The sequence below is a fragment of the Mytilus galloprovincialis genome, chromosome 6 (assembly GCF_965363235.1).
Source record: "Mytilus galloprovincialis chromosome 6, xbMytGall1.hap1.1, whole genome shotgun sequence".
Taxonomy (NCBI): domain Eukaryota; kingdom Metazoa; phylum Mollusca; class Bivalvia; order Mytilida; family Mytilidae; genus Mytilus; species Mytilus galloprovincialis.
This window is the reverse complement of record NC_134843.1, coordinates 69,752,749-69,780,638: the sequence shown is the minus strand read 5'-3', so window position 1 is coordinate 69,780,638 and position 27,890 is coordinate 69,752,749. Positions and strand designations below refer to the sequence as shown.

At 32.8% G+C, this 27,890-nt stretch overlaps 1 long non-coding RNA gene across 1 annotated transcript; it reads left to right on the top strand.

The window, feature by feature from the left end:
• The first annotated feature begins 7,198 nt into the window (after positions 1-7,198).
• LOC143080196 (uncharacterized) lies at positions 7,199-21,735 on the top strand. The gene is made up of 5 exons (XR_012979653.1): positions 7,199-7,265; positions 9,262-9,402; positions 18,622-18,749; positions 20,126-20,449; positions 21,357-21,735. It is a non-coding gene; the product is annotated as an uncharacterized LOC143080196 (long non-coding RNA).
• Positions 21,736-27,890: the final 6,155 nt, after the last annotated feature.

Below are 27,890 nucleotides of genomic sequence, written 5' to 3'. Positions count from 1 at the left end.
AAGGTAATGCCCTTTAACAGTTCAAGGGAGAAACTATCGAAAACTTTTCTGAGTTAGAATTATCCAAAATGTTCTAGGATGAAAGTGTCAGAACCTGTCATAGATTAAAATTGCAAAGGTGTCTTAAATTATATTTGCCCAAAGCTGTCCTGGGGTAAATTTAAAACCGCTGCTGTGAGGACCTGTCTAAAATAAGATTCTGACAAAAATCAAGTTACGTTAAAACTGCTCCTGGCGCTGATTGATATAAAAATAATTGGACTCACAAAATATCATTAAATTTGAATTTTCTTTTAGGTAGATCAAAGTTTAAATTATGAATATTAGTGATAGCTTAATGAAAAGGCTATGTTTAATTTGTCTCCGATATTTTAAATGTCGTAATCCGTGACAAGAAGATCATTGATCAAGACCCTAAACCCATGACTTATGATTTTACGATTTGATGGTTTCAGTTGTGGAGTATACTTCTATATTAATGGGACTGTCGAATTGCTTCCATTAATTGCATAAGTGGTCCCAATTATATTTTCCTACCTAATTTAAGTTAACCCTATATGTACTTAAACAATAGCTTTTAAGGGGAACTATCTGTCAAATTCATGTCACCGCTTTGACTCAAATTTTATATTTAATTTATAACCATGTTAAACATCATCCATTTATTCAAATCATGAAAAGTCTAAAATAAACCCTATACAAGGCATGGGCTCGATAATTTGTAGCTATATTTCACGTGTATTTTAGTCCCGACGCCATCTAATTTACTATCGAGTTAACCGTCGAATACCTCAATATAAGCGATACAAACATAATATAGATATAGATACAAATAAAACACATGCAATTGTATTTTTCTACTTCTGTTTCATTTCATAACATAAATTTCACTTTCAATATGGAAATTCTTTGCCCTTTAAATAATGTTGAGTTATTTACTTGCAAGTGAATAATTTCTAATCGATGGTTTTTTTTTAGCCTAATTTGACAAAATGTAACAATACTGGATGGTAAAAGTGAATTATTATTTCACTTTAGTTTTTTATTAATGATTTAAGCAAAAAAAAATCTACTTTTGATGCGTTATATATCTCGTAGCAAGTGCCCTTTAAAATGATATCAATCAATTTGTTCATGGTCAAATCTGACCTAAAGACCGCGGTAAACCGTTATGTAATGGTTTGAGCGAATAAGTTACAAATGTGAATGTAGGTGTGAATTGGTAAAAACAAGTTTTCTCAAGTCAACTAGAAAAAAAACCTGTTGTATTATCTTCGGGTAATAGAAAATGATACATAAAACAAACCTTTAAAAAAAACAATAGGCATGTAGGGTGACATGGCAAACCTGCGCAACAAGTATGATTCTTATAAAACAAACACTTTTAAAAAATAAATTGAACTGACTTTTACAAATGAATTGTAAATCCTTTATTATAGTCTATTCTTACAACGATAAAATGATAATTAAAAAATCATATACATGTTGAAGACATCATTGCGATGTGTAGAGCAAATATTTTGTCAAATCATAAACACAAATTAAACAACGCAAATAAAAAGGAAGACACACAAAACTGCTGAAATGTCTTTCTTGGATAACAGCATAGATCTTGATTAAAAAATAAAATACACCAACCTTGCAGAAGAACAAAGATAAGCATTGTCGTCTTATATCTTTTCAACCCCGCGCAACACAAAAAAACACTAAAGTCTTATTTGTATAAGTTATAATGCCAATAAAAGTGACTAGCAAGTTGAAATACTTTAATAACTGTTAAATGAATAATTCAAAATTAATCGTTTCCTTGATTTCAGAAAAACGCTTTTTATGTTTCTAATGTTGATTTCCGCACTTGATTCAAACAATATATAAACTTAGCAAATAGTAATAGCAAAAGGAAATTACAGTCATCATTTTTAAAATATACATGATTGTTTGATATTTTATTTGAGTTTCCAAATCATCAAACTGAATATGGTATATGATTTTTTTTTCCCCCAAGTTACATGTTTCATGTTTTGCATTTAATGCTATTTAATCAAAGTAGTTTGTAGATTCCTGAAAGAAATACAGAAATCTTTGTTTAAAATACCTATATATATAGATTAAAAAGGAGATAGGGTGGTAGGGTTGAGGATGTTCGCACACTTTTTTGAATGGAAAAAAGTAGAATATTTTAACATAAAAATAACTTTTCTTTAAGTACCTTGGTACATGTACGCTCAGTTGGAATAACGAATCCTTGACATTTTAAAATGTCATTTGAATTACGGTAGGAAACTGGCGAGTCTTGAAAAACTAAAAGCATCAACTGCAATAGTGTTAAGCATGTTATGCTCAACATATGGCCTTCAAAGAGTGCGGTAGTCTACATTACGTTCCAGTCAACAGTCATTTGTGCATGTTGGCATACATGTACAGAGCTTTTGGAACCAGACAACAAAACATAGATCTTCCTCTTCGATCTCTAGAGTCACTTATATTAAATGTTGCCATTCTTTTTTCTTTGATAAATGAACATGTTTTACACATGCATAAACAATCTTCAGCTGATGATTAAATTGAAGGTCGGATAAATAAGTAAATGCATTGAAATTAAGTAAATTATTGACTTGCAAGCAAATGGTACATTATTCTATATTTTTTTCTAGCTTTTTTGGAAAATCGAATCAGACGGACTTTTAAAAATAATTGATGAATGTTTGAAGCAAAGTAAATTGCATTAATTTTTTTATGCACAGTTTAAATCTTCAACTGTGGTTCTGATGTAGGTTGGTTTGGAGATGGCATATTATTGGCTGGGGGCCCACTTTCCCTCCAATGTTGTTACGGTTTTATCTTAAGTCCACAGCTGTTAAAGTATATTTCAAACATGAGAGTAAAGTGGAAAACAAGTGGTTCTAGACATATATTCACTTATGAAATGTGATCTTGCTCGTATCAGTACGATAATATATATAGCAGGTACAACATGTACTGAAGTTAATAGTTCGATACCTCAAGCGCACAAGCCTGACTTCATTTTAACGCCTGTTAACCCATTAGAAACATTTCTTTGAATTTAGTGGTTGGTGGCTATCTCGTTGAGGTATACCCCATGCCTCTTTTATTCTTTCATATTTTAAACTTATCGAGAAACTTCTTCGGATAAATGTTATTGATCTGATATTATTTAATTAAGAGTTATCGTTCTTTGTACGTTACATGTATATCTGTTATTTTTCCGAATAACGATGATTCTATAAAAAGAACAGTAGTGTAAGCATATGCACAAAACTAGTTTCCGTACGAAGATAACACGACAAGCAAAACAATAACCAATTTTGCTGTTACAACGTGTGGTGCAAGGGTGTACATGTATAGTGTTACACGTACTTGAGCGTCCGTCTGACCTTCTGTCCGTCTTTCTTTCCGTTCCATTTTCGTTTCCGCACTCCACCTTTTGTTTGCCTCTTGCAAATTTTATGAAACTATCTAACAAACAATTCTAAAAACCAAAACTTGCAGAGTGAGACAGTCTGAGAGTTCGAATTTTGGCCAGTCAGTCATCTTAATTTATGTTCTAGAATCTAGTATGTCTCTATACAGGGGCGGATCCAGCCATTTTAAAAAAGGGTGGTTTCAACTATATGTCCCCATTCAAATGCATTGGTCGGGTCCAACCCCCCCCTTTCACCTTCTGGATCCGCCAATGCTATATAACATGGAAAATTACAAATTATTTCGTTTCGCACTCCAACTTTAGTTGGTCTCATAGTTCAAATTACTAGTATATGAAACTCATACAAAATGCTAAGACTCACTAAACACAAAATGTTTTCGAATTTGGGTTGCGAGTCTTTCGTTTTTTCGCCTTTTTTCGCCTTTTTTCAACACAGTAATGTGCGAAATGCAATCTTAATAATATGCAGCTTCTTTGGCAAACAACTTTTGGACGTCAGAGTAATCTCATAGTGCTGACAAGCCAAACTAAAATATCCATGACGATCATGGTACCAAAATTTTATGTTGGCATAAACTGTACTAAGCACCGTACTTTATACAAAATACCATCGAATAGAGGGGTAAGTGATTATTTAAGCTGTTACATGTACATAGGCACAAATATATATTTCCGTGTGATCATTCTTGGACTGCAAATTGACCAAAATACTCGAGGATAGAGGTGTAGACATTAATTCTACAACGCATTAACACAGTCAGAACTCTAAAGGTATCAGTATCTGTGGTACGTTGAATAGCGGAAGCAATGCAGTTATACATATAGTTCTATTGTCTTAAGGGGTTATATATATAATATCCCAGCTAGCAATAGTTGCGGTAGGCTACATGACCGTGATATACTTGTAATACCTCCATCTAATCCATCTCGCCAGGAAAACATCTGAAAGTCTGTGTTTTTTATTGTATGGTACACAGGACGAGAACCAATGCATACGTCAACTTTAAATCATTCGCTTAAAAAAGAGTTCATGGCCACCTTCTTTTTAAAATGAATCAACAGTGTGAATAAAGCTTGTAATATGCATGTTTATGCAGGTAAAAGTCATCAAATTATGTTTCGTCTGTGTGAAGTTAAAAAAAGTTTATCAATAGACGACTTCTTTTTATAGGTTGCCATTCATGTTTGTATTTTTTACAAATCAAATGCAATAAATTATGCAGCGGCGGATCCAGTCATTTAAAAAAGGTGGGGTTCCTAACCCGGAATAAGGGAGGGGGTCCAACTTAATGTCGCAATTAAGTGTATTTATTGTCACCAAACAAAGAGTTATCCAACCCCCGGACCCCCACCCCTTTTTGGATCACATACATGCAGGGACTCGGTTAGCAGATTAAAATTTTGTTATGTTAATAAAAAATACGGATATGGATAGTAAACTTCACATTGCTAGAAAACAAAGAAATAGTAGTCAAATACGTGAATTCAGTATATTAACACAAATAGACAGGAATTACTTCAAAAAATTAAACAATGATGATTAACAAAAAATCATTCTGCTAACCAAGTCCCTGTGCTCTGGATCTGCCAGTTCATGATTAAAATTCACTAAGATCTGAACTTTCCCTATTATTATCATGATTATGTTAGGGGACGACCATTTGATTTTCTGGGGGGGGGGGGGTATGGAGAATTTTGAAAATAAATAACTCAGCCTTGATAATCACAACAATAAATGGTTTGTTCTGACAGTGGTAGTTTGAACATAAATGACCTGACTTGCAATGTATTGAAAATAAATAACTCAGCAGGTCTAATCGAACGTATGAGATGGCACCAGATTCTTCATAAATTCATCTCTTTTTTCCAAAAGAATCGGGAAAGACTTCCCAAATCTTTTAATAATAATTATCTAAATATACTTGAAATGTCTGAAAATTGGTTTCATTTAACTGAGGTATATTTTCTCAGGAACACTTACCTTACTTTTATTACAGGGCCTTACCTACATAGAGGCAAATGCCTCATATAGGAAATTTCAAAACCAAACGCTTGTCTCTATATCAAATTGAGTTCACGGCAAGTGCCTTCGTGAAGCAAGTTCTGTTCTACCTCAGACGAAGCCGCTGATTTTTCGGGATCAATTTTCTTATTTATTTGTCTTTTGTTCATTGATTGCCCTTCTGAATTCTATTAGTGTTGCGTTTCTTTTGTAATTTAGTAATTTTGTTATAAACTTGATCATGAGTTTAAAAAAAAAACAGAAGCCACAGACTTAACAATGTGAATTACATTTTTGCTTTATCATGCAAATTCGTCTTTTGATGTTGTCCCTGAAACTTAAGTCTTACACTGAATCTATACTTTTTGCTTTGAGACCAAAATATTGTCAAATAATTATTAAAACAGAACTTGCATTTTCAGATTAAGAAAGGGTCTCCGGGGAACATCCAGAAAGCATGATTTTGCATCATTTGTTCTATAGCTTCTTGGGCCTTCAGTGGCTCCAAAACCCTTCAATTTTTTTGGCCTCGCTCCGCTCGATACATGTTTCCCAAACTTTTAAAAAGTCTAGATACAACCATACTTAAAAACTGTGAATGTATGGAATACATGTATATTCGGTTCAGAATAGAGAACATTCATTTCTGCAAAGGGGGAGGATTAATTATGAGTAAATGGCACATAATGACTTGACTATACATGTATTGGTTATATAATAAACAAATAATTTAAAAATTGTATGTTTTCGAATATTATAAATCAAATCAAATCAAATCAAATCAAATATTTTATTGTCATACATACTTTACAGTTTGTGACCAACATATATTAACACAATAAACACAATAAACATACACAATAACAACAGCATCAATTTTTTTTTAACAACAAGCAAGTTGTTAAGAGTCCCCTGTCCTCAGTTCTAATGACTTTTTCAAGAAGGATCCTAACTTATTTGTTTGTAAAGGCGATGACGGATTTAGTAAATATTGATTTTTTTCTTCTTCATTTAAATTATTGAAGTTATTATTTTCAGTACATATGTGATGAAAAAAATCATTTCTTAGAGTTTTAGTATACTCACAATAGAGTAAAAATGTTTCTCATCCTCTAGTATTTTACATTTATGGCAAAGTCGTTCCTCTCTTGGGATTTTTAAATATCTCCCCTTTTCAATCAAGAGGGAGTGACCCCCTTCCCCCTCCTAGAATATCAAATAGCCGCTACCGAGAGAAAATATTGAAAATATTCAGGTACTATGAATTAAGTACTTTTGAGTTCTACGCATATGATTATGAATTAGGGGCAAAAAGGGGGAAAACAAGGGTTTCCTGGTTAATGAATAATTACTTTAGCTTTGTTTCTTTATGTTGGTGCTTTTTGCTTTTTTTTTTGCTAGTTCTACTAGTATGATTTTTTTTAAACTGTTCCTAGAAAATTATTATTGAGATTATTAGCTGTAATTTTATTTTTAGAAGTTACAATTGATTAATATTAATTTTAAACATGACTGTACATGTACATGTCATTTGATATTTTACTATTTTATGTTCTACGCATGCCGGAAACACATAGTAGAGTTGGTTTCGTCCTATGAGGGTATTTATATCCTCATTCGTCAATTACTCTTCGTGGAACATACACCATATGAAAATTTTGGTTAAAAATTTTGAATTTTAAACGATTTCAATATTAAAACGACTTCTCATGAAACACAAATACACAATTATGGTTATATCTTAAAGCATACGTAATTCATGTAACACCTTTAACGTCTTAAAATAGAATATCCTGACCTAGTTACAAATATCTGAAGGTGAGTTTTGTATTAAACATATTCAAATAAGACTAAGTGATTAAAGGCCAAAAAGAAAAGTTTGATATCAAATGTTCTTCCTGTTCAATAAAAATACAAGAAGGTCACTTATTCCATAGTTATGTATATTTCCATAACAAAGCGTTAAAACAGGAAGTTAACGACTACAAATATTTTACATGACACATCATCAATCAATAGTACTGCTCTGAACTTGTGTATTTATAATAGAGGGTAGCAAGGGATTTATGTAAAAAAAAAATTGAAATGATAAGTAAAGCAAATTAAGATATATTTGCTTTAAAACTATATTTACGTGGCCTAGGCTGAAACTATGTCAATTATGGTCTAGTTGCAAGAAATTACTAAATAAAAAGAATGGCAAATAGAGTTCCAGTTAAAAAGAACCTTAAACTGTACCCACATGTTGTTTATCTTATTGAAAATTTAAGAAAAAATCATATGGGTATTTGTTTAGGTGGTTCACGAGAGAAAGGTCATAGATGACATACTCGGTTAAGTGCAACTGCCAGAGTTGAGTTGCATTTTTATCAAAATAATAACTGTAGAAACAGACAGTATTGATTAGTGTAAATTGTTAATTTATTATGGAGGATTACATAAAAATTTTCAACTGCAACATAAATAATAATTTTTATTTATTTATGAAATGCACATGATTTATATATATACAGTCCGCCAAAAGTTAAGCACCACCGAAATATAACTGGCAATATTTTTATAACTATTGCGAAAAAAATATAAATGTTTGGTTTTATGAATTACCTTCAACATACATGACATACCCTAAGAAAATCCATTACGACCAAAAAGATTGAACTCCGATAAAGCAGTCAAGCAACCTCTTATCAAAGGTCATCTGTTCGTTTTCAAATACACTGTTTCTCCAGGTGATCCTGTTAGTGTTCGTACATTGGTCAGTCGACTTCTCAGAGGCAACCGAAGAGTAAGTCTTTGTGTATAGAGACCTGTACTTACAGGTAGGCACTCTGCCGTCAGGTTTTAATGGGATAATGACCATCTATGCTTGAACACTCATTGTTAAGATGGTAGTAAGTTTCTTTTACTGCCAGTAGACGCCATAATACGAGTTTCACGGGGAAACAAAACGGCCTATGACCAAAAACATTGTTTGCACAAAGACTGCATTTAGTGCTGGTGGTGTTCCAGTACGGGGTTGCTTCTTATACCCTTATAAGCTAGGTACGTATATTCTGCAGGGTAACATAAACGGACAGACATACAGAGATTTGGTGCCAAAAAACATTGTAGTCCCTCATTTTAACAATCCCCCACTTACAGAGATCCACCTTCACAATATTTTTTCGATTTAAAAGTGGAATTTGTTGTTTAATGCAACAAGTTTTTCTAAACTAAAGCTTGAAAGCTTGCACCGAGATTAAATACGTCGTGCTATGAAACTGTACCGGAAGTGAGTTTTTTACACATGCTATTGACTCAAATATTGACATTAAATTTGCCGAACATACCAAAGCTTATGTGTAGAAAATTTTAATAATATTGGGTGATCAATTGCTGTAAAAAAATAAAATCACAGGGAAATAATTTCATAGAAATTGATCCACTATCCACCCATTTAGGTGCGAATCATATCTCTGGCCTTACATTGTTGATTTTCTAAATTTGAAAAAAAATCTATGCAATAAAAATAGGTGGTGCTTAACTTTTGGCGGACTGTATATAATACAGTCAGGAGCCCATCTGGGCTTTGTTAGGTCTTGTATTGTTTTTAATTATAGTTTCTTGTGTACAATTTGGAGTTTAGTATATGGCTAGTGACTAAGTCAAAATAAGGATAACGTCTTGAAAGGCTATTATATTTTTTTTCTTTGACTGTAAGGCGTCAAAGTAAAAACTATAATAGCCTTTCAAGACGTCATAATTATTTGGACTAGTACATGGCGTTCATTAATTATCACTGAACTAGTATTATTTTTGTATTATATTTGTTAAGGAGCCAGCTGAAGAACGCCCCCGGGTGCGGGAATTTCTCGCTGCATTGAAGACCTGTTGGTGACCTTCTGCTGTTGTCTGTTATATGGTCGGGTTGTTGTCTCTTTGACACATTCCCCATTTCCATGCTCAATTTAATAAAGTATGTATAATTATATTTTTTACACATATATATATACTTAGGCCGAAATTTTTTTGGGAGGGTATGAAATGAATGGTGCAAAATCCTGCATTCTAGGCATATTTAGAGAGTTTGATAATGTTTTGAATTTGGACATTTTTTATATACATTTTTCATATTTTAAGACTTTAACTAACACCTTTATATTTAAATTTATATGTTAGATAATCATCCAGATACAGCCCGTAACAGAGTAGTGATCGAATTCGCGTTTCTTTACCGTCAGAATAAGTTACGTTATCGACAAACTTATTTCATAATTTTATTTTCTTCATCGACAAAATATTTTTCATGTCCAACGTGTAAGTTTTCATTGTTTAAGTCGAAGTTTTTTTAACACAGTAAAACATTTTTTATAACCAACCTCTGTCATTGGCATTTTCATTTTAACGGTAAAGGATCAAATACGGGATCTCCGAAATTTCTATCATTTGTTACGAGGAAATCATTATTCAATCGAACATATGTCTTTGTTCATGACACATATTATGAAATACAAAGGGACCCAAGACCACAATTAATGATCCAGTTCCCTTTAATTACAGTGTATTTTTTCTTTATTTTTTTTCTTTCCCTTTCTCATATATTTCTTAGCTTTTCTGGGTTGGAAATGAAAGAAGAGAGCTGAAATAAACTTTTGGATGTTTTATTTTAACTGACTTTAATATGGAAATAGTGATTAGGCAAGGTGCAAAAAGGTGATATTTACAGTTTTCGGAACATCTCTTGACTTGTCCATAGGGGTATGGATGTGTATTGGTTAAATTTGTAAAATACAGCAGAGCAATCTTTCTGAATGTTGGATATATTTTTGGACTAGAACTGTACTTTACACACACACAAAAATTGACAAAAAGATTAGGTGTATTTTTTTTTAATTCAACAAAACGTTATAAAGAACTAATAGAGAATTTAATTGTGGTCTGTGGCCAGGAGTTGAAATGATCAAATACTTTCGAACTGACGGAAACAAAAATACATAATCTAGAATGTGTGTTCTGTCATAGACATTGGCTTCGTCGTGCGAATCGACGAGATCATGTTACATGTAACTGATCTTAGCTGTAGAAACAGTTGGTGCGACCTCGATAAAATCTTTATCAATTTGATATAAGCGATAAATATTCATGACTACAATGGTAATGAATTTATTGGAGTCACATCCACTGTTTCTACTGTAAACATGAACTCGTCGGTTAGTGCAATGAAGACACTTTTAAAGATTGAGATTGTTGGTTTATTCATTACACCTTCGAGGTATTAAAATTATTTCAGTGTTTAAAGTTAAATTTATTTTCAAATCTCTTCTGTTTAAAATTGTCGAAACTTCCGTTTAAGATTTCTGTTGTAAACTATCTATTCTATAGTTAGGACCATTTTTATAAAAGATACCATTTTGTACAAGAATACTTTATTTATAGAAGTATAGATCTGCTGGTTATAGATTTTGTTTTATAACTTTCATTATTGTGACGACGCGCTATGAAATTCAGATTAATTTATAAATGAAGTTGTGTATAATAAATTTTTGGTCATATATATAAACACAAATCTTTTAAACAGTTCGACGAGTGCGTCAATGTTACAGTAGTCTGTTTACAGTAAGTTACTAAGCTTGGCCCGATTCATCTGTCATTTATGGAAACTAATTCACCACTTTCTGAGACATTCATTTTTATTTCACCATCAGACATGGAGCTACATTTGTAACTAAAGGAAAACTCTCAAATTAAAGAAATTTGACATGATATACTGAAACTTTCTTATAATCAATTAAACGACTGCTTTTCTTTGATATGTGATTTTTCATGGTCAAACTTTTTTCATTTTAAACGGACATTTTGAGATTTTTTATTGTAAAAAAAATGGTGTTTTTTTTTTAAAGAAATCAACAGTCAAAATTTAGAACTTCATGAACATATACTGGAAGCTGAATTATTGCACATCTATGTACTACTTAAAATTGTACTTCGATCTGTTGCGTCCTTAAAATGTTCTGACCGTCCTAAGATTTAATGTACGGAAATGTTCTAGTTTTGTTCGTTATTTTGTCATATTAAAAAAAAATTCTCAACAAAATTTTCCCGTTTAAACTGTACCAGAAAAAAATTTGGCATGTGAAACGGACGAAGACATATTCTAACAGAAGTACAAATACCAGTCCTCCCTTTTGTGTATACATATGAGAAAACATTTTAAAGTTATTGATTGAATTCAAATCCATCACACATACGGTACACATTCAGTCCGAAAAAATAAAGGACTTCATTCCTATTAAACACATTTTTAATACACCTTATCGCTATTAGCCTTATCGGCCTGCCGACCCGGCCGCTTGAACTTTTGACGCATACAACAATCACTTTTCCATTGTGGCGTCAGATATTTTGTTTTATGACGTCAAAATTTTACAGGAACCTGTGTGATATCCAGTAATGGCGGACAAATAGCGATAAGGTGTATTGTTTACCAGTATATTTCTTTTAGTTTTGGGTAAAATTGTAAATAATACTATCAAGACGTCCTTCCATAAATCTTTTTTTTTTCTGTTCTGACTTTGAAGAAATGACTACTTTTCGCCCAATCGAAATGGTGCATGGACATATTTTGTTTCATATTATTAGAATTATTTTCAATATTATCGGTATTAAACTTGATTATAGACACATGAAAGTTTGTCAGCATTGTCAATCTTTTTAACGTTAAAGTACCAATAGTTCGGTCACTACTCAATTAAGTTTGTCGATAACGTAGCTAATTTTGACGGTAAAGAAACATCAATTCGATCACTTCTCTGTTACGGGCTGTATCACATGATTAGGGTCTGCTGCCAGAACATAGAACAAACATCGATTCAGTAGAGTTTGCCAATTTTTTCTATGGCCGGTTCAGTCAAATCGTTCCAGAATCATAATTTGGTCTGCTGATATTCTTATCGCGATGAACATGGAGCATGGCAAGACAGCACAATCTCTCGCCACTCATGCATGCTCTTTTCCAAGTTTTCTGTTGTTTCAGGGCGGTCTGTGTTTCTAAAGGTAGCACATTATCATCAACACAATGATCAATGTCTTCTTCCAATTCCTTCTCCATCAGCAATTCGGTAGCAGCATCGGTAGTAACAGTTGTGTTTTGCAAAAGGGAATTAGCACAATCATACAGTCGCAGTTACAAAATATTAAACTCCCTTTTATGCTGACAATTGTAGACTAACTAGGATAGAATGAGATAAGATACACATATATATATGATTCTATCTATATAGTAAGTATCTATGATATGGGTACAGGGGAATTGGAATGGAGTTTTTGACGTTTACATGTAGGTCCGTAATTTCAAATTATCTCTGGAAATAGTTGGTAGTATTTTAGTTCCAGAATCTATAAATTTAGGGGTTTGGGGTTGGGGTGTCTGATTCCGAAACCCCGAATATAAAGAAACAAAATTCCGTAGTCCCGAATAAGTAAAGACAAAATCCCGTGTTAAAGGTTCTACCATTCCTTAAGGTTTTTTTTTTTTGATAAAAACTAATCCATGCATGTTTCATATTATTTATATTTTATTTATCTGTAAAGGGAAAGTTCGTGAAATGAATACGCAGACAGGACTGCGATGCCCAGTACTTGATTTGTCAAAAGTTGGTGCAACGGAGAAATGAATACGCAGAAAGGACTGCCTTCCGAAGACCAGTACTTGATTTGACAGTCTACTTATCGTTTTTGGATTGTTCTAATGAAGTTATATGCAATACTCAGACTCCGTTCACAAAAAACTAGTTTGCTAGAATTATTCCCTCTTTACCTTCAGTGTCGCTTTTCCTTTTTCTGCAAGAGCCTGACAGTGTTTAACTAGAGATCCATGATGATTATCGTTACTATTAGGTAAATGTAATCGAGAAACATCACCCGTTGAGATACTGAGTTATATCCAGGAAAAATAGTTTAAAAGGAATGATGACAAGTTATAGAAATTCAGGTTGAGACAGAACAACAATGACTATTATATTAATATGTATGTGAAAAAAAAATCAGTGTCGAAATTTTAGTGAATTGCCTCACTTGCCTCAAGGGTAGTTACGGCCTTGAATTATAAAAGTACCTTCTTTGCGATCGATTTTTTGAACAAGCAAACTAATTTAGGAAAAGTTCACCTTTTCCTCGGTTGATAAATGAATATGGTTGCACATGCATACATGGAAGCCCCATGGAAGATATGATAAGAAAAATAGATAAATTACATTTCAGTCAATTTGCACAATGCACAATACATTCCTTTAGTCTAATGATTTTTTTTTCATAGTAAATATCCTTTCAAGCTAATTCATTAGTATGTCAACTGCGCATGTATATCCACAATGGAGCTGAATGAATATTGTCTATAATATATTTCAATTCAAACATTTGTTGTACATTATGACAGTACAGTAAAGTTTACTGTCGCATATGCACGAATTGAAAAAAAGTGACTTTAAATAGTAGCAAATAATAACTAACCGCAATTATTTACATAAAGTAAAGGAGAAACATTAATGTAGTCAAATTCTTTCTCGTTTCTCGATTTTTACTCACCAGGCCCAAAGGGCCATGTGAGCTTTTCTCATCATTTGGCGTCCGTCGTCCGGCGTCTGTAACCTTTTTAAAAAATCTTCCTTTTTGAAACTACTGGGCCAAATTTAACAAAACTTGGCCACAATCATCATTGGGGTATATATCTAGTTTATAAATGTGTGGGATGACCCGGCCATCCAACCAATATGGCCGCCATTGCTAAAAATAGAATATAGGGGTAAAATGTAGATTTTTGCTTATAACTCTGAAGTCAAAGCGTTTAGAGCAAATCTGACATGGAAAGAAATTGTAAATAAAGTCAACATCTATCTATTCACCATCACCAAAACACAATTTTGTCACGTATCCATCTGTGTACTTTGTTTAATATGCACAAAGACCAAGGTGAACGGCCTCTAGTTATATAGATTAGACCAATGTTTTTCCCGTTTGAATGGTTTTACATTACCAATTTGTGGGGCCCTTTATAGCTTGCTGTTCGGTGTGAGCCAAGGCTCCGTGTTGAAGGTCGTACCTTGACCTAATATAATGGTTTACTTTTATAATTGTTATTTGGATGAAGAGGTGTCTCATTGGATATCAAACCACATCTTCCTATATCTCTAAACTAAACTGCTGGTAATAACACTGTTCTATTTTATAAGGCCTGAAACTAATACAGTCAGCAAGTCGTGGCGTAAACCTAAATGACAAACATTGGGAATCATAGCACTGTTGACCCTGACATATAATGAATAGTATATCTAGTATATCATGTTGGTTTTGTATTTTTTTTAAATGTACTAACTGATATGGTATTGAAGGCTGTGAAATAAAGCTAATATAAGTCTCATCAGAAAATCGCATATTGTACTAAAAAATAGATTATATTTTAAGTGGAGTTATTACTTTTACTATTTTTGTTTTAATCTTATTTCATACCATATTTACGGCAGAGAATAGTATTTAGAAAAATTAATGATTTAACAACTTACAGTTTAACATGATTACTTGATACTTTCTTAATAAATAGACAAACCACCGTTAGCTTCGCTCTATTTTTCTTCATAACAAAATGGGTATACCTATAACGAAATTTCCTTTTGATAATATCCAATCATCACTTTGAAGTTTCTAATCAGTGAAAACATAAATATTATTTTCAATTTTATTTTATTCATGTACATGTATTTGATTTATATTTTTTCCGCGTTTTGATAAAACAACGGATATTTTTACAAATTTTGGAGTTGGAGGGTATTTAATTACAATCAAGAACCCATTAAAACGTTTAATCCCGCTGCAAATGTTTGCACCTGTCCTAAGTCAGGAATCTGATGTACAGTAGTTTATGTAATATATACGTGTTTCTCGTTTCTCGTTTTGTTTATATAGATTAGACCGTTGGTTTTCCCGTTTGAATGGTTTTACACAAGTAATTTTGGGGCCCTTTATAGCTTGTTGTTCGGTGTGAGCCAAGGCTCCGTGTTGAAGGCCGTACTTTAACCTATAATGGTTTAATTTTTATACGACCGCAAAATTTGAAAAAATTTTCGTCGTATATTGCTATCACGTTGGCGTCGGCGTTGTCGTCGTCGTCGTCGTCGTCGTCGTCGTCGTCGTCGTCCGGCGTCCGAATACTTTTAGTTTTCGCACTCTAACTTTAGTAAAAGTGAATGGAAATCTATGAAATTTTAACACAAGGTTTATGACCACAAAAGGAAGGTTGGTATTGATTTTGGGAGTTTTGGTCCCAACATTTTAGGAATTAGGGGCCAAAAAGGGCCCAAATAAGCATTTTCTTGGTTTTCGCACTATAACTTTAGTTTAAGTTAATAGAAATCTATGAAATTTTGACACAAGGTTTATGACCACAAAAGAACGGTTGGGATTGATTTTGGGAGTTTAGGTTTCAACAGTTTAGGAATTAGGGGCCAAAAAAGGGCCCAAATAAGCATTATTCTTGGTTTTCGCACAATAACTTTAGTTTAAGTAAATAGAAATCAATGAAATTTAAACACAATGTTAATGACTACAAAAGGAAGGTTGGTATTGATTTTGGGAGTTTAGGTCCCAACAGTTTAGGAATTAGGGGCCAAAAAGGGACCCAAATAAGCATTTTTCTTGGTTTTCGCACCATAACGTTAGTATAAGTAAATAGAAATCTATGAAATTTAAACACAAGGTTTATGACCATAAAAGGAAGGTTGGTATTGATTTTGGGAGTTTTGGTCCCAACAGAATAAGGGGCCCAAAGGGTCCAAAATTAAACTTTGTTTGATTTCATCAAAATTGAATAATTGGGGTTCTTTGATATGCCGAATCTAACTGTCATGACTGTGTATGTAGATTCTTAACTTTTGGTCCCGTTTTCAAATTGGTCTACATTAAGGTCCAAAGGGTCCAAAATTAAACTTAGTTTGATTTTGACAAAAAATGAATCAGTTAGGTTCTTTGATATGCTGAATCTAAAAATGTACTTAGATTCTTGATTATTGGCCCAGTTTTCAAGTTGGTCCAAATCGGGGTCCAAAATTAAACTTTGTTTGATTTCATCAAAAATTGAATAAATGGGGTTCTTTGATATACCAAATCTAACTGTGTATGTAGATTCTTCATTTTTGGTCCTGTTTTCAAATTGGTCTACACTAAAGTCCAAAGGGTCCAAAATTAAACTTAGTCTGATTTCAACAAAAATTGAAATCTTGGGGTTCTTTGATATGCTGAATCCAAAAATGTACTTAGATTTTTTATTATGGGCCCAGTTTTCAAGTTGGTCCAAATCAGGATCTAAAATTATTATATTAAGTGTTGTGCAATAGCAAGTCTTTTCAATTGCACAGTATTGTGCAATGGCAAGAAATATCTAATTGCACAATATTGTGAAATAGCAAATTTTTTTTTAATTAGAGTTATCTTTCTTTGTCCAGAATAGTAAGCAAGAAATATCTAATTGCAAAATATTGTGCAATAGCAAGATTTTTTTTTAATTGGAGTTATCTTTCTTTGTCCAGAATCAACTTAAATCTTTGTTATATACAATATACAATGTATATTCACTTTTTACTACCAACTGATAAATTATAATAAATAACATTCAGTGATAACAAGCAGTTTTTTTTACATCTTAATATTTTATGATGTATTTAAATGAGTAGTTATTGTTGCAAACTCCATTAGAAATTTTAATTGAGATTAGTTTTGGAATAAGGGAAAGGGGGATGTGATTAAAAAAATTGGGTTCAATTTTTCTCATTTGAAATTTCATAAATAAAAAAGAAAATTTCTTCAAACATTTTTATGCCCCACCTACGATAGTAGAGGGGCATTATGTTTTCTGGTCTGTGCGTCCGTCCGTCCGTCTGTCCGTTCGTTCGTCCGTCCGTTCGTCCGTCCGTCTGTCCCGCTTCAGGTTAAAGTTTTTGGTCAAGGTAGTTTTTGATGAAGTTTAAGTCCAATCGACTTCAAACTTAGTACACATGTCCCCTATGATATGATCTTTCTAATTTTAATGCCAAATTAGAGTTTTTACCCCAATTTCACGGTCCACTGAACATGGAAAATGATAGTGCGAGTGGGGCATTCGTGTACTGAGGACACATTCTTGTTTTGAGAGGATTAATATTCAACAGCATAGTGAATTGCTATAAGAGAAAACAAAAATTTTAAGTTCATTAGAACACATTCATTCTGTGTCAGAAACCTATGCTGTGTCAACTATTTAATCACAATCCAAATTTAGAGCTGAATCCAGCTTGAATGTTGTGTCCATACTTGCCCCAACCGTTCAGGGTTCAACCTCTGCGGTCGTATAAAGCTACGCCCTGCGGAGCATCTGGTTAAATTGTTATTTGGATGGAGAGTTGTCTCATTGGCACTCACACCACATCTTCCTATATCTATTAACCCCGCCACACCCTTTAAGTGTCTGTCCAAAGTCAGGAGCCTGTGGTTGTCGTCGGTTCATGTCTGTCATATTTGTTTACCGTAAACTGTTTTGTTACAAATTAGGTCATTAGTTTTCTCAATTGAATTGTTCCATATTTTTCATGAAGGGGGGCCTTTTACAGCCGAACACACTGTAGGTTTTTTTCTCTCGTTAAACCGTATGGTTGCTTACAATTGCTTACATCAATTTCATTTGAACTTTGTTGGAGAGTTGTCTGTCATTGGCAATCATACTACATCTCCTTATCTTTATATTATACTTAAAATACTTCAAATTCAGCTTTATTTATCTGCAGTATTTGTCATGCTAATTATTGCATTTGTTTGTGTTATTTATGCTATATATTACAATTTTCGTTTAGTTTCTAGTCTGTCTCAAAACGAAAAACGTTTTTGAAACAAAATAAATGGAGCTTGACAACCGCCTATTTTTACCATACCAGAGTGATTTAACTGCCGCATGTATAACAGTCAAATTACGAATCTTTTATTTCTACATAGCCTTCACTTGAGATCTTTTTTTTGTTCTCTTGTTTCCTTTTCGATTTCCTATTATAAACCTTGACATTGAGGATTGAGCGAGATTTGAATCTGTGAGCTCTGATCACATATACTCAAGCTATAATACATGTACATGTAATGATTTGTTTTATATACATTTATAGTAATGACAAAACCATTTCAGATCATTGAAGATTATAATGGCAATATATGAGGCACTGTTTTTTCTAATGGTTTCAACAATAGTAGCTATAGCAAGTTCGTCAGATGATATGAATGAAGTTGACAGTGAAGATCCAGCTCACAACTCTGGCAAGTACAATTTTGAAAATATTAAAAAACAAAAAATCACTTGAAATTGTAGAACTTGTAGCAAACATTGACACATCAATTCAATAAAACTAAGCTATGGTTTAGAATTCCTGTCTCAAGTTTATTTTACTCTTATAATCAGTAAAAAAGGACAAACAACACATTTCAAATTGCCAACAGAACAGTGTGGAACATATAGATAGAGAGAAAATGCAAACATATTACCGATAGTACTTCACATCTCAATGATTAAAGTGACTATAGTTTATATACATGTAGACCTGTCCAGGTGTATTCTCCCCTTTATGGAAATTTCAAGATTCGCCACTGAATGTGTTTGAACATTCATATCTATGTTATATAATTGAGTATCCTGTGGATAATTGAGACATTGGATAGCATGCATTTGCCAAACGAGAACTCAACTCACAAATGTTTATTTGATTTTGGATATTATTGATCATGATGATGCGTCTGGTGCATGGACAACGAACACTAAAACACTATTGTTAAATCATAATAAGCTTTCCGGTTCAGATCCAGAATATGAAAAAAAGCCCGGTCTCACTGTCGTGTGAAGAGTATAAAACTTTAAAATAGTATCGGTATATGTATTGTTTAATGTTATTTTTGATAACAAATCCAGTACATGTATATATAGGAAACGCAAACGACATACAATGCATATAAGTATCGGCATAAAAATTGTCAATTACGTTCATCGCAACTCAAACTATAAATCATGTACATGAATTATACAAGTAAACATATTTTAAAAATATTAAAATGTATATACATTAAAACATGTATTACAAGCGACAAACATGTACATCAGGCTACATGTAAATGTCTCAAAATACCAAATCTTTGTTTTTATTTCCATTTTATAACGTGTGCAGTTCCTTTGCTCAACAACCTAACAGAAAGCCATTCATCTTTTATGTTTGATCAAAATAATAAAAAAAAAATATATCTATTTATCTAACTTTTTTGGGCCGAAAATAAATAATCAAAAATTAAATGTATATTTTAAATATTGAATTAAATAAAAAAAATGTTATCTTGTCGCTAAATAGTATTCTTGACGCTTCTTGGCGCTTCTTGGCGCTTCTTGTTGTTCTTGACGCTTCTTGACGCTTCTGGTCGTTCTTGACGCTTCTTGTCGCTTCTTGATGCTTCTTATCGCTGATTAGTGAGACCAAAAAGCCCCTCACTATCTACGCAAACAAGGTAACTACATGTATATACTTGTATATAATTCTATTCATTTATCTTTTTACTGTATAATGATGGTCATTTGTAAATGAATAAAATAATTAATTGAAACTAAATATCATGTATATGACTTACGTTTTAAATTATATCTCTACTTTTAGTGTATTGGATAGTTGAGACAAATCCCGTCATTTTTGGTCGGAACGTTACTTTACGTTGCATAACAGCAAATGTGGAAAATATATGTATAAAGTGTCCAGAACGGTGGTATGGAGGCAAGGAACTTTCCCTTTTATCATATAATGGCTATCCATCAAAGAATACGAAGTTTGTTCCAAGTACCGGCCATAGTGGATTTGGGATCATAATAACGCAATTTGACAAGAAGGACCTTAATGTAAATTACAGTTGTTCCTTTGGTCCATATTTCGACAAAAAAAACTTAACGGCAGACATGTTGAATATAAAAGAAGAATCATGGGATGGTATGTATACTTTGATATACGGGTAATGATTATTAACATTTAAAGCTTTGCATCGGACATAAACACATGCAGGCGACCGTTCAAGGTCGTCAAAAACTTCCATTAATTTTGTTGAACACATGTATTATGAAAACAGTTGTTGGCATGCTATGGGTAATATTCTTCTCATATATTTTATGATGATATAATACTTAACCCCTAAACAGGAGGAATTGTACTTGATTTTCATATGATGAACGATGAACACGTAATCTTTCTATCAGTTAAATTGAGGTCTGGAACTGGCATTTCAGTAACTGATAGTAGTCCTTTGTTAATTTATGTATCATTGTCATTTTGCTTATTTTCTGTTGTTACCTTTTTTGACATCGGACTCGGACTTCTTTTAAAGTGAGTTTTACTGGTGCGTATTTCTATGTGTTGCTTTATTCTACAATGGCTAGAGGTATATGGTGAGGGTTGAGATCGCACAAAACATGTTTAACCACGCCGCATTTTTTGTGTCTGGCCCAAGCCTCCTGTATTATATAGCCTTGTATGGTTTTTTTTTAATTTTTAGTTCATTCGTTTGTTATTGAGTTTCGTGTGACGCCAATTTTCACAAAACTTGTACACAATTTTATTTAGGGGCCAGCTGAGGGCCACCTCCGGGTTAGGAATTTCCCCGCTGCGTTGAAGACCCATTTGTGGCTTCGGCTGATGTGTGCTCTTTGGTCGGGTTGTTGTCTCTTCAACATATTCCCAAATTCCATTCTCAACTTTTTTCATTCAAAAATAAAGGCAAATGAATGAACCTCACAGAGACAACAACCTAGCAATATATATGATGACAAGTCTTTTTCTATTTCTTTAGAACTAAACAATTGATTGCATCAACGTTACACTGTATTATAATTTATTATTCCAGGTGACTCGTCAGAACAGTTAAATACTTTTTTGATAGCGGGTATTATACTGATATTGCTCGCAGTAGTGTCAACCGCTGTATGCTTAGTGATGTATCGACTGGTATTTAGAAAAAATCGACCGCATAAAGAAAGTAGAGAACATAAATCTGAAGGAAAACTGTTTGTAGCAAACATTGCAAATTCAGCAAATGCAAAACGTTACTTGATGACAGATAAGGACTCAACTGAAAAGTTCTCTCATCAAAACTCAAAAGATTTACAATTTTTCCCAACAGACAAACTTTTGATTCAGGAAAGAGTTTAAGGAGTATAGTTTTATATGTTGATGCCAATACTCTTGAATGTACTTTACAAAATAAGAAAGAATATGAAAATTTAGGAAATTTATACGAACTAAGAACTTTTAAGAGTCACTAACCAACTGAATGGGTTGTGATCAAAGTAATATTGAAAACCTTGTTGTCTCATGTGTACCTTATACATTTTTATTGGAGTATAATAAGATTGATAAGGGTACAAAAATGTTGTCACCTTTAACTGTCTGTCAGAGAATCCTTGGAAAAGATGGATACCTGTGACTAATTATGAAGATTGTATGAATACGTATTCGCATGCGACAGGAATTGGGGCGTCCAATAGTCTGGAAGTGAAATGTTTAGTGACCGATGGCACACTCCGCACATAAAAAAGTACTTACAATATGTTGTCGATATGTCAGTAGTGTAGCAAGGCAAAAAACATTGTTCCGCTGACATTCGTGATTTTTCGCATGCCGACCTTCTCTGCAAAACCTATCTACATGTATTGTATAACTTTTTATATTAATTTCTTCTCGTCCAGATTACGCATGAATATTAGCAGCTGGAGATTAAGAAAACATATTGATCTATCATACATGTACATTGCATATTAAAACGAAGCATTTCATTTCGTAACAGAAAGAAACTACGTTTTTACAAAATTTAAAAAAGCGGGAAGCTTCCTAAATGTCCTATGGTTCACAAATTCTCAATACTAATACCTTGAATTTTACCTTTAACTAAAGACACACACAGCGTTTATGTAGGTTGATGTGTCAACTCCTAAATAAATTAACTTGTAGCTTTTTTGCTCTCCATATAAAAAGGTATGTATCACTATATTTGTTAGTTCTACGAACTTTTTTTTTTTTTTTTTTTTTTAATGTTTACAAAATCGTTTATTATTTCGATTCTGGAACATTGTAAACGAATATAGCTTCAGTCATACATGTACGTGTGATAACGTATTTTCGTCGTTTGCAACATTCATTAAAGGATTTTTTGACAGAACATTCTTAATAATCAAATTACAGTATCCAAGGCTTACATGTATGTTTTTTAACTAACCGCGCAAATATCATACACACATTTTTACCTGCCCAGAACTTCGTACGTTCTGCCATATTTATTTTATTTTACTTTTTAAAACTAAAAATCATTCTATAGCTGTAAAATTTTATATTCGTTGCACACAAAGATATGCTTTAATATAAAACTACTTCTTTTCAGACAATTGACTTCTTAGGCACGAAATAAATGAAATTGTTGCATGAAAAATGTGGTAGAATTTGATAAAGTTCTCAAGATGTTTTATTGTGCTTCTCAACTGCATTTATCATATCCAACTTTATTAATTTAAGTTTGAAAATATGTGACAGTATACTGAACACATTCCAATTAAAATTAATTCTCCACAATTGCTCCTCATTTTTCTTTCAGTTGTTGTACGTGTCGCGCGACATATCAAACACCCAAACGAAAATGAGGAGCAAGTGCGGAGAACTAATAGTCATTTATTTAGATTGATTCCAATATTGTTGTAAACAAACAGGATTGTGTAACCTCTTGCATTCTTTTTGTGTCTGTCGGGAGCCTATAGATAGCCCAGTGCATAGGCGGATCCAGGGGGGGGGGGGGGGGCTGGGGGGCCCGGGCCCCCCCTTTCGTGGGAAAAATTTGGTTGATTATATAGGGAATCATTGAAGCATGACTGGAGCGGGCCCCCCTTAGGTCAGTCAGCGGGCCCCCCTTAGGAAAAGTTCTGGATCCGCCACTGCAGTGGTTTTCGTTGCATTGTTGCCGTTATATCTTAATGTTATTTGCATTATTTCTTTCATTAGTCGTTCCTTTGAAATGTCTCCCTTTCTTTTATTCATGGTCACCATAATATCTTACTATACGGAATAAGTGTTGGTCATCAATGTAGTTCATAAGGTATCATTTACATTTGTACATCCTCATACTTTATTCTATGATTGATTGATATCTCAACAGCAGCTTTACCACAATTTTTAAAATTATATTTTCTGTATACGGTTTAACTTGAGCAGGTGTAAAACATACACTTAATCCCTGTTATTGCAGCTCCATAAAATTCTGATTTCTTTGACATCGAATCTATATTAATAAGAAATATTGATTAAGGTCATTACTTTTTTTTATTTTATGTTTTAAATTATGGATAGGGTTTACTCATATAATTGGAAGAAAGGAAAAGAAAAAAGAAATTGTACTACATGTTTACTTAAATAATTATAATTATTACTTAGTCTTTAGTTTCCTGTGTTGGGTTTAGTAGACTGTTGTGTGTCTTTTGTTGCGTTTAGTTTTTTGCCCGTTCATTTCAGTTTATTTTCAAGGTATAATTTGGAGTACCCCTTTGATGTCTTCTGTCATTTTTTTTTTATACAATTGTAAAGATTTTGGGATATATATATATATATTTTTCTTAATTTCCCAGTTTATTACACCGTGTAAACGGTATATTGCCGTCCTATTTTAGAATAATGTAGATATGACTATTAAATTATTGTGTATTTCAATCATTATCTATGTATAATTATTCTATGAGTTGTAATGCTTACGAATAAAGTAATTATTATCATTATTATAGTTTTCTTTTCGCATGAATCATGTTTTGTCTTGTAGTATTATTGAATTATAAAACAGTATGCTCTCTATAGAGATCATATTAACACATTGATTAGTTAATACACTTACTAAATTATATTGTTTTGTATATGGATTTTTTTACTTGTTTTCTAAATTTTAACATCCATGCTTAAACATTGAGACGATAAAATTGAAAACGAGGAGCATGTAATAATAATAATACTTTATTCAGAAGCAATACAGCTTATAGAATATACAATTTTACAATATCTTGTATCAGTGAAATATAAATACAATGTATTGACTGTGAATGTCCGTTATACGACGATCTTAGAGACGAACTGTATTAGATTTTAAACTTTGAAAAGGAAAATTTTAGTCTATTGCCGAACTCTTTGAAACTTTCATTTATTTTAGCGAGTGATAACATTAATGTGATACAAAAATGTGCCAAAACCTGCAAGCTAATTTTAGACCGTAGAAGACGTTTTTTTTATAAAAAAAGATGTAAATATGTTTTATGCGTTAACTTTTGTTTTATAATTGCTTTTTGAACATTTGTAAATACTAGTTCCTTTTAATCCGTCTCTCGTAATTCTTTTAGAATGGCATTAATAATTTTAAAAAGGTTTACTTTTATAATGTGAAATGTGTATACTGTATTATTGATGGTGAGACGTTAATAAATTATTATTGTATTGCATTGTATTGTATAGAAAATCGGGTATAAGTTTGTTCAATTGTCCATATGTGTCATTCTTTATTCAATTGATCGGTGTACGAACACAGAGCAAGCTAATCATCACTGTATATTAACAAATTATTACTTACAGTCTTCGACCGACGACGCTATCATAGGAAAATGATAGCGTGAATCATTTCGGGAATTTTTGTGCAACAGTATGCGAGACATAGGTATTTCTGCATTTTCAGGCGGCGACATACAGCATAGGAGATATACGAGTAATTGTATAAAACTTTATAAATTTCAAAAGGTACAAGAACTAAATAATCCATACATTATTGTTTTTTTTTAATTTGAAGTTTTTGTGTTTTGATCTGCGTTTCAAACATTATAAGCAATATGTCAACTATATTTGCTGTATGAAATTATTGCATGGTAAACACGACTGTCTACAGGCATAATCTGACTTTGAGCTTATGGTAACGGATCTTTTAAACGGTTGAATTTTTATTGTGTTTTGGTCTGCTTTTCAATTACCGCAAACTATTATAGGTTGCACTTTGTAAATACAGTTGTTTCTCAAAACACGCCTCTTTTGGGGAATCTTGAATATTCATAGAAAATTAATTTTGTTTTAACATTGGTTCCCAGTTATGATCTCTGTGTTCCATCTATTATAACTCCACTATTTTTGGCGTATGAAATAATTGTAAGGTGTACATGTCTGTCTGACAGGATTTATTGGACTAGACCTCGTGGCCATAATCATTAAGTTTTTGGTTTATTTGATACTTGTAGTAAAATCTTCATCTTGAAGACTTTTACATTAAATCAATGGTCAGTAAAACAGTATATGCTTGTTTTTGTGTTCTGTAGTGATTCAGTTTGAATTTAAGAAGGTCTATATAATTGGCCCTTTTCAAACTATTTTCTGTCTTCCCGCTCCAAAAGGTCATTGAATTCGAGACGAATTGATTATAATGCGATGGCAAAACTGTTTGAATAAAGGTTTCATATTTCAGTTGTTAAAAACCCTGGATGCTTCATGCAGAAACCTTATGCAGTGGCGTAGCTTGCATGTATGCTCAGATGCTCAAGCATCCACATCATTTTGACAAAAAAAAATAAAAAAATAGATAAATGTATAATTGCATGTGTTCGCAGCAGAAACACACAGATGTACTAGTATCTAGACGTAACAATAAATTAATGAGGATATGAGAATAGCGTTTAACTTTTTTCCGGAGCAGTATACGTGGTCTTTCCTTTAGGCTCATTGTTTGTTTGTATTTTTTTTTTCATTTTTAGCCATGGCGTTGTCATTTTGTTTTAGATTTATGAGTTTGACTGTCCCTTTGGTATCTTTCGTCCCTCTTTTAGTTTATGGATAAATAACTGAAAAGTGCTCTCGACTTTTTCGTTAGCGCATCGTCGGCTACGGCAAGTTCAGAAGATGATGATACGCAGATCTGCGGACATGTTTGGTCTGAAATTGAGCCAAGCAGAGCGATGACATAACAACGTTATTAGTTAACAACTAATCAATCATATCCTGGTATCGTTTCCTGGGACATGAAACATGACTAGTATTTGATAACGGAGTTTGATAATTCCTGGACTTATAAATTCCCTTTTCCATCTAGGTACAAATATTAATTTTATTTTCAATAAAAGAACGATAAATGTCCTCCCATTGTTCATATTTTATCTATCCAAGATACAAGTGAAATAACAAAAAAGGATTTTTTTTAATTGTTATTAATATCTTGAGAGAAATAAAAGCTTCAGGCCAAATGCAGTCGGATTTCCGTTATAATTTATATTTCAAAGGTATTAATTGGTTAAAAATATTCGATCAGGACTTATTATCGCAAGAGTCAAAAAAATTGCTGATGATATAAATATCACAAAAATATGGCAAGAATTGTACACATGACAGGGCTAACAAGTCCGGACGGACGGACGTCCGATATTTCCATTTCACCTGCAACGCGTTAAGAAAAGTAATCAAAAACCTCATTTGGAGGCTCGAATTCCAACAAAAGGGAGTCAATTCGGATCCTTCGAGAAACATATATACTGGTGGGTATTTTGAAATTAAACAAAAATCTAGCCAGTGTCGGAATGTAGGGACGTACACATGCATACAGGGAAAAGAAAATGTCAAAAAAATATATTTTGCATAAAATAGTCCAAAATGTTTTTTGCGACAATTTCTCATCCACATCATATGAACCCTGGCTACGCCACTGTTATGCGTCGACATCTTCGTCTGTCACACATCATTCAAAGTGCTATGATCTCATTTTCACGATGCAGCAACTGCTGGAAAACATTGTATTTGTTTCTTCCTTGTGATTTTCACACTTATGACAAATATAATAACTATATTTGGTATATATGTTTGTTGCGAGGTATACATGCCAGTCAGACAGGGTCCACTAGACCTTGACGTAACTTCATTAATCAGTTATCGATGTATTTTTTTCGTGGTCAAGTCCGTATCGGGTCAATTACATATGTAATTACACCTTACGTAAGAATGCTGTATTTTGATTGGTTGATAGCCAGTGTATTCTTCGCCAATTTACTGTTATCAAATTAATGTCGTTCATTGTTTAACGCCGCCGGAGTATATGCAAAAAGGATATGCCTTTTTTATCCTCTCTGCCGTGGTATTTGACAAAAAATACTCTGTCGACTGGACGCTTGTAACGTCACGATCATCAATGCGTTTTTGAACGTTAACGTTCGGTGTAATTAAACAGATATAGCATGTTCTTGAGGAGTATTTGCGCAAAATACCATTCTTGAGAATTAATTTCCCTCGCCTTACGGCTCGTGAAATATAACATTCTATGACTGGTATTTTTCGCAAATACCCCCCTTAACATGATATATATGTTCAATATACAAAACAATGTATGATAGCCAAT